The sequence below is a fragment of the Pinus tabuliformis genome, chromosome 5_1 (assembly GCF_031772625.1).
Source record: "Pinus tabuliformis cultivar Carrire ecotype Pingquan chromosome 5_1, CPIR1, whole genome shotgun sequence".
Classification (NCBI taxonomy): Eukaryota; Viridiplantae; Streptophyta; class Pinopsida; order Pinales; family Pinaceae; genus Pinus; species Pinus tabuliformis.
The window spans coordinates 510,247,548-510,256,679 of NC_142305.1; positions in this window are offsets into that span (position 1 = coordinate 510,247,548).

Here is a 9,132-nt window from a genome sequence, read left to right on the forward strand (position 1 = left end):
CAAGCCAGTTTATTGTCCTTCCGAAGATCAGATCTCCGACATTTTCACAAAACCACTTGGCAGAATAAAATTTACTAAGTTCAGGGATGAACTTGGTATTTGTTGTAATGTATCTTTGGATCATAGGGGGGAATGTTAGATGATCCAAAAATACAATATTATCATAGGTTATAAAATTGGAATAAAACAATTATTAATTTAAGATATTAAATTAATAATTATTATTCTAGAATGTTTAATTATTTAATGAAGACATTTAGAATTAGTGTATTGTTGTAACAATATATGACTCTCCAAAAGTGTCGTATCTTAGGCTCTATTTTAAGAAATTTGTTAGCTAGCTGGTTTGAATAGCATTTATTGTAAATGGACACTTGTTATTTAATAAGTGATCCATAATTAGGGGTAGTTAAGACACGGAGCTTATAAATAGCTCATTGCAAGAGTGTTTTGTTGTTCGGGTGTAAACTCTTGCAAAATAAAATTATGTAATTATTTTTTCCTGATTAATAAAATTATGTGCCTGAGGACACTTATGCCATTATTTGAAACAATTGTTTTGGTTCAATGGCTGGTTTCCCCCATAACGGGGGCAGTCTTTAAAGCTTCTTGGACTGGTTTCCCCTCTGTTGGGGCAGTCCATTACAAACAGCTTCATTTTGTGATGATGATTGATGCTTAACATCTCTGAAATCAGGTCCCTTTGTAACTTTTTGTATAATATTAATAGATCAATATTACTTAGAAAAAAAAAACACTTTTCGTTTTCAGGTTGTTTTTCATGTTTTTTGGGGGTTTTTGGGCTAGACTTCTTGTTTTGAGGACACATTTCTCATTTAGTCGGTAAATTTTCTATGCAAGCAACATCCTCGAAGGACATAGGAAAAAAATTCTCTCACAACAAGAATAGGGACTCATATGATGCAATTAGAACCAATTTGGGGACATCATAAGGAAGAAGCATCATAGAGAATTAACAACAAGAGAGAAGAAACATTTTTCTCACAAAAGAAAGGACTCTTTAAAAGAAAGAGAAGTTGTTCTCTACAAGAGAAGGAAGCATTCTCTCCTGAAGAGAAAAAACACTCATGTATGTGTGCACAATGCAAGTAAGAAGAAATTGAGGAGAGGGAATGCATATAGCAAAAAAGGAGCATGGGTTTGTGTGCAAGAGAAGGAAGGAAATTCTTCTCAAGGAGATAAGAAGTGAGATGAGAGGAGGCTTTCATGTAAACCAGAAGGGAAACCCCATGTGTGATTATTATTCGCCTAAAATAATTTGATGAAGGAGAATAGTCTTCGTGACTTCACCTTATAACATTGACTAGAACTTTCCTCATGGCTTATTGGTCTAGCTCAGAGGTGGATAGCTGCAAGAAATATCGCATTGCAGTTGAACTTATTATGGGGTGGAAAGTGGATCACCCTTCATCAGTTGTAGAAAGTATAGGATCTTAATTATATAATTACTCTCGTGGAATTCATCTTTGTAATGTAATCAATGTTAATGAGAAAGAAAGGATCATTGTTGAAATGTATTGTGCTTATGTGCTTCTCTACCTAGTGGGAAATATGGTCTATATGATATTTATTTATGATGTGAAGTAGTAGATCAAGCTAAAATGGTTGTATAATACTCATATGCCCCATAATCAATCTTTAATATAATTTTATGTCATACCTTTGATGTTATGGATAGGTAGTAAATGGCACTTTAGAGAAGTGATTGAAGGGATTTTAGTCCTAAGCATGGCTAGTGTTCATGGTTTGTTCTTAGGTAGACTAGAGAAGCTATAGACCAGTTGAAGTAGTGATAGAGTCTTATGAATGATATGGATGTTAGATGCATGAATAGAAGCCTTAATTTCAAAAGGGGGGACTCAAGTGAAAGAGTCTTTTTATAACATTTTATGGAAACATGAAATAATTCACTAAGAAACTCTAGAGTTGTTAGGGGCTAGATGAAGGTTTAAAATATCTAGAATGTACATTGGTATAGACTGCTAACCTATAGGAAGGTTTTTCCCTATGGGGAATGACAAGCTTGGAGGCCTCAAAAGGAGAAAACTAGGTATAGATGCATCTTTGGAATTTTTGAAGGCGTATATGGTAATTCCAAATAAAAGGGAGGCTTTCAGTTGATGCTTAGCCGAGTGGAGTCCTCTTCGTCATTAGGAGTTTTATATGTAGAAAAAGGCCCTGTCAAGAATCCCTCTTCATCTTTTGAGACAAGTTAAGTATTCTCTTTGTAATGAAGCCCTACCAAGGAGGAAATTTAGGGTTGATCGTTTTGTTTTATAAGGCAAAGATAAATTATGGGGATGGAGGCCTTCATGCAACCTTCCATGTAAATTTTGGGATTGGTAGGCCTCAGTATTAGCCCTTAGTCACCTGGTCGAGATAGGGCTATGACCAAGTTCCAATTAAATAAGGGTCTTACTAGAATATTGATCCACCAAAAGAAAGTTCAAGACACATTTTGGAGAAGTATTTATATGGCATGGCTCTAGTCGATGAACTTTATTTGATGGTGAAAACTCTTTTAACCAAGTGTAGTAGCTAATGGAACCAAATATCAGTGTACCAAAGATATCAAAGGATGACATCATGGTGACATTATAAATAATAACACAACATTTCTAGGTGAAGGACATGTGTCACCTAGATTCAATATTTTTGGCATGTCATCTAGTATTATATGGCTGAAACATGGAAAACATTAGTAGTGCCACATGGCATGGGACACGTCGAAATTTTCCATATGTCAAATGGAAATTGGATGTTGGAGAATGATGTGGCATGCTAAGATGTCATATCAGTATATTGACTTATCTGGATTTTTTAGGGTTGTACTATGGAAAATCTTCAATATCCAGGGATTTTTGTATACACGTCAATAGTTCCATGTGGAAAGGGACATGTCAACTTTTTCCATATATTGAGTTACAATTAGTTTTCAGATATATGAGGTGGCATGATAAGCTAGCCACCGGCCTATTAGCTTATCAAGAAATTACAAAGCCTTGCAGTTATAGAGAATTCACCAATATCCCAGTATTATGTGTTGTAATATTTTTTATTTTCATATTGGAGTATCAACCTATATTGGCATATCATAGGATTTAACCATATCGACATATTAGATTATTTAACCATATCAACATATTGGAGATTTTATACCCATATTGGCATATCAACATTTCGTCTATACCATCTTATAGGAATACTGAAACCCCCAGGGATTTGGACAAGGCACATTTTATGGGAAAAGTCGATATGGCTAGGATCTAGCATGATAAACGAGTAGGAAACATGAACCAGTGTAGTAGAGACACGTGGTCAAGGACCACCAAATGTCAGCCACATGGCTTGTATGAATGTTGATGTGGCCTTAGAAGGGTAAGATTTTCAAGTGGGTATAACTTATTTTTCTGAAGCTCAGAATGAGGAAATTTTATTGTTGGAAACCTCTCGATGAGCTAAATACAATGGAAGTATCAGAATTGTGATTTGAGGTGATGGAAGAAAGAGGAAATTTCATAACCCCATATTCATAATAAACCTTGAAGGTTGGGCCTAGTTAACCCTACACCCTTAATTAGGGTTTAAGGGGTTGGGTGTGTTACAAATGCATGGGTAAGGTAGTTGAATCAATTGCCTAAAAATTCAAATGATACATCTTAAAAATAGAGAATCTATCGAACCTTATAGAATATTTTTAAAAAAAATGTCATAAAATGCACAAAATGAGAAGCTATAATAAAGGAATAGATGTGTCAATGATCTATTTTCTATTTGGGGCTTTTCCAAACCTCAATGTAAGATAAAAAACACACCAAAGGTCAAAAATTAGTAGTTGGATAGTTAAGTAAGCAAACTAGAGGATAAAGTGACATTTTTTTCCCTTAAGGGATTTGTCGAACCCCAACGCAAGCTAAAAAATGCACCAAATGCCAAAATGCAATAGTTAGACAATGAAGGAAGTGGAACAAAGAAGCAAGTAATTTTTTTGTGATTCAACCTCTTGGGGGCCTAAGTAAGCTAAAAAATGTTATACAAGTGAAAACACAATGACAAGGCCAACACAAGAATGGAACTAATGGGTTTTGCATAAGGCACATGGTATGACTTACTAGTGTTGTATTTTCTTCCTTGGAAAAGCTTGGGCACCAAGAGTTTTATCTTATACTTTATATGATTAGTGATTAGGCCTAAACATGCATCTCCATCATTAACATAAACTTATGTTGTTGCACTTTTTTATTTACAGGTTTATTTTGTTGCTAACATGTTTTTATTGAGTGTTATAGGAAAGAGAGTTGTACCAAACCAGCATAAAGCACCAAGTTGTATTTGAGAAAAATCTACTTATAAATTGAGTGGTCATATGGCATGCTTGGCTACTAATTTCTCATTGATACATTTTATTTAAGTTAATAGGAAATTTAATTAAAATAGGGTTATTTGTAATAGGTAGACAATAAAAATCCAAAACCATTATATGGTACAGGGAATTAAGAGTGGAATCATACTCCTCTTACTCAATTATTTGTAAATACACTCGTTACATGCCTCATATTCCAATTTTTCCTTACTTGTTTTATTGTCGATGGAAATTTATTAAAATCTAATTGACAGTTTTTTTAAACTAATGATTTGAGTATTGTTTATCTCTCTTCAAGTGTTTTAAGGTTTTCAATATTTCATCCTCCATTTTTGGGAAGAAAGATAAACATATCATTTTTCTCTTACTCATTAATTAATTTTTTTATATTTTAATCCTTTTTTATTAATAAAACACAATTTTCTTGTTAACTAGTTATGATTTGTTTTGGTTTAGATCCATTAACGAGTTATCAAGGTTGTGGAGGTAACATATTATATTTTATCTCATGAGAATTGTAGTATAAACATGGTTTTATGCGATTATCTTGTGCTTATGAAAGCTTATGTTTGGAGATAACTAAATGATGGAAATTATTCACAACTAAGGAAAATGAACATGAAATCAAAGTGCCAAAGCAATGTCACTCAAGGGAAAAAAGCAAGAACATGTTCCAAGGAGGTATGCAAATTGCATTAGCCAATGTAAAACAAAAGCCAAATTTTGAGTAGGTCTATCCCTAAGGGAGATTGAAGAAAAGAAGATGTTGGACAATAACCCAACCAAGCAATCACAATTTCCAACCATGTCCAAATGCAAGGAAGTGAATATCTAAATCATGGGATTGATTGCCTTGAATTTGTGTTTATCTTTGAAAGCTTCACATTAGCAAGTAAAATATTATAATTTCTTAATTTTATTGAGGTTGATTGTCACAAATTGTTTGAACTATCCAAGCAAGATTAATAAGAAGATGTGTAGTGAGTTAACTTTAGCTAGGGAAGTTTAAGAGTCATTTATGGTCACTAGAGACTCAAGATTTTGAAAGGTTGAGAGCCACAACTAAACATATAAATTTGACAATTAACTTCAAGCAAAAGGTTCCTTTTTTGTCATTGTAAGCTATCTTTAGTTGTTAAAAAACATTGTTTTCAACTAGTGTGTTTATACTATTATGAAAATGTATTTGGTCTTGAGACTATTCCCTCCTTCCTAGTTCTCTTAGTGCTTGTAAATGTGATCATGCTAACTTGTGGAATATTCTAGTTTTATTATGTTTACTTGCACTTATCTTATGCTTAATAACCCTTGATATGATGTGAGGAGCTTCTCAGTAACTTGGAACTATTTTCAATGACTTGAAATCTCTAATTATGCATGTATTTGTACTAATGGACTATCCTCCCTCTTATGATATGTCTAATCATGTTTCATTTTATCTTGGTTACTTGTTGGTTTTGTGTGGGAAGTTCTTTAGCAATTCAATCATTTTACTTTGAGAAGGAGTTGGGAGGGTTCAATATCAGATTATTTCTCAATGGTCGACTACTCTTTTTGTTATCAGTTGCATTTCCAAATTTATTTGTTTCTTCTTTTAATTAGTATTTAGTTAGTTGCACCTTTTTTAGCATATTTCATTTGTTTCATTTCATTCCCTTCTTTCACTTTGTATTTATTTACATTTTTTCATTTTACATTTATTAATCTATATTGCATTAGAGAGAGAACATCTTATGTTTCATATGATAATGGAGTCATAATTACAAAGCTTGCCATTTCAATCGAGAAAGTGTTAATTGGGTGCTTTTCCCAAGTAATTTTGTGTGATTAATGAGGGTCATTTGCTTGTTAACCAGGTTCTATCTACACACTAAATTAGTACTTACATGCAAGGGTAAAATCAATGCATCTCTGATTAGATTAAAAAAATAATTGTGAAGGTTGAATTTGCCATTGTAAGTTAAATCCCAACCAAGAGAATTGTAGCACTTTGCATAAAGACAAAAGAAAGCTTTAATTGAGTGTTTTTGTAGAGGATGAGTTCTCACATTCAATTCAAATCTTGATTAGTTAAATGAATTATTCTTTTAGTATTTTGGATAGGTAAAGACAACATTAATTTCAACTTACGTACTAGTGTATTGTAGAAATGGATGTCATAAGAATGTCATGGTATGTCATAAAAATGGGCTCCATGACAAAATTCCCATCTGCACCCATTAAATTTTAGAGAAAGGCATTTTGACAAGCATGTTGTATTATTTTTTCTCAAAGAACCAATGGATATTTCTTCTAGAATGAGAGAAGTTGGAAATGAGCAATTGGGTGAAGGTCATGTCAATGGAGTAGCCTCAATCAAGCACCTTGACATGCTTCATTTCAATCACTTACATGATAATGTGCTTCCCTTTTCTGAAGAGTACAATCCTTTTGTGTGAGAATGAGCATAAACCTCCAACACTATAGTTAGAGAATCAAAAGTAAAAAGGAAGTGTCTTAGATACATTATACTTTGAAGGCAATGGTAGCAATGCTTTAGTGAAACCTACATGCATATATTGTATGTATATTTGGTTAATGGAGGGTGTCATTATTCAAGGAAGAAAGTTGTCCTTTTATGTAAAGAGTGTTTTCATTAGATAAGAACCCCCAATTCTTATACCTCTGTTGTTGATCCTTGAAGAAGAAAGATTGTTCTCATGGTTGGTCTAGTGTGAAAATGAGATAAGGATGACATGGTATTTAGAGGATCTCAAATGGAAAAATAAATTTGGTGACAAGAAGAAGAGCACACCACTTGAATATTATCAATCTTAGCTCACATTGGAAAGAACTTGCATCACTTAGGGATACTTTGAATGTGAAGGTTATATGTCAAGTAGAGTTTGCACTCATCCTAGTGAGTTTTTTAAGTTTCAATAATGGATGAGGTTACATCCAATGGTATAACTTAAAAAACATTGGGCATAGTGCAAAAATTTATGCCCAATAATTGCATGCTTTCATAGCACATTTTTGGAGGAGGATATGTGAGACATACATGCGCTTGTAAATTTTAACACACAAACCAATGTCGATTTCAATACTTACTCCATGGAGGTGTACATACCCTATCCCCTTCAAAATTTTAAATTGCAACCTCAAAGAGGAAACACATGTTCTTAATTATTGGGCCCACTCAAGCTCTACATATTGATAAAGGAGTTACAATTCATTCATTTTCACAATGAGGGTGTATGCATCGAGAATTTAATTTATAGTGTTAGCAACAAGGAGGGTGTTCATCTCAAGGAAAATCTATTTAATGGGCTTTCATAAGTTGGAAAAGGGTTGGAACCTTGGGATTTCATCCCCTTTGGAACTTCTCTTTGGCATTTGATGATAAGGAAGTATATTTCTCCTCACATTTTTTCTTTCTTTCTATTATGTTGGTTATTTTATTCTTATTGTCATAGACCTATTGCTTGGTTAAATTAATACATATCATATGCTACATGGATGGAATTTCCCCTAGTGTGTGATTATATGAATTGAAGTGTTGTTGAAATCCTTAGAGATTAATTATATCGAAGAATAAACTAAGTTATTCAATCAATGAGACCAACAAGATCTGGAACTATCATTAATACAATTCCCAATTTTATTTATTATCAATTTTTTAAGGAATTGGATTGATCCCTTAATATCGGGATTTATATATGCAACATTAGCACAAAGATGAATATTATTTAATTTTTGGGATTTATCTAAATCAAATTCCCGATTGGATTTCTTCACTGGCAATACAGCCTTTTTTCGATTGTCATTTCACCCCATAGATTTACTTAAAGATCAAGGACAACAATCTAGGGGATCCCCCTAAGGCTAGAGAAGCACCAACCCAAAGTGAGAGAGAAGAATGTTGGGGCGATAGAAACCATTGCTTCTAGAGTAGCACCAAGTTTTCTCCAATGTAGGTTCATGTGGCAACGATATGAGAAGATCATCCTCTTATACACTTACATATAGTTAGGAGCTCATATATGTCATTTTACAAGGTTACTTTAAACCTAGTCTTTGTTTCCAACAATCTCTCATTGAACTCTTGTACATTTGTGTCTTCTTGGATCTCAACATACACAAATTTACATGATCTCAATCCATAGTTTCTTCAGTCATCCCCAAAAAAGAATATTGGCATATTGTGAGGTATAAAATGCGTACTTCCAACTAAGAACATCAAGGTACACTTTTACTTATTAGCTCTATGTAGGTTATGTTCTCTTTCATTGCTTACTAAAATAGAGTATTTCTATTGCTATTATATGCATTAAAATTATAGGGAAATCATGCATGTCTTTAGCAAGTAAATTAGTGTTTAATGGGTATGCTTGGAGACTAAACTATCCTTAATTTTCTTATATTTTTTTTTTCTCTTGGTCTATCTTTAACTTGGACTTGAATTATATCCCCTCTAATTACATAATAAGTAAATCAATAATTATTTATAAATTTAGTCTTTCCTATGATTTATTTACACAAAGGGAAACAAGATAATAATACATTTTTGTTGTCTTCTATTCATTCTTTTTGGATTGAAAATCTAAAAAAAAATATTTCACTTTAGTTCTCTTCCCATCCTATCTTTTTCAATGGTGGTTTAATAAGTTAATATAAGAAATATTTTTCAGTCATAGCTTAATAGGTTAATATAAACACCGTCATGAAAGAGTGTGTTGTAGCGGCTACAAACACCCTCAAAAATTTTG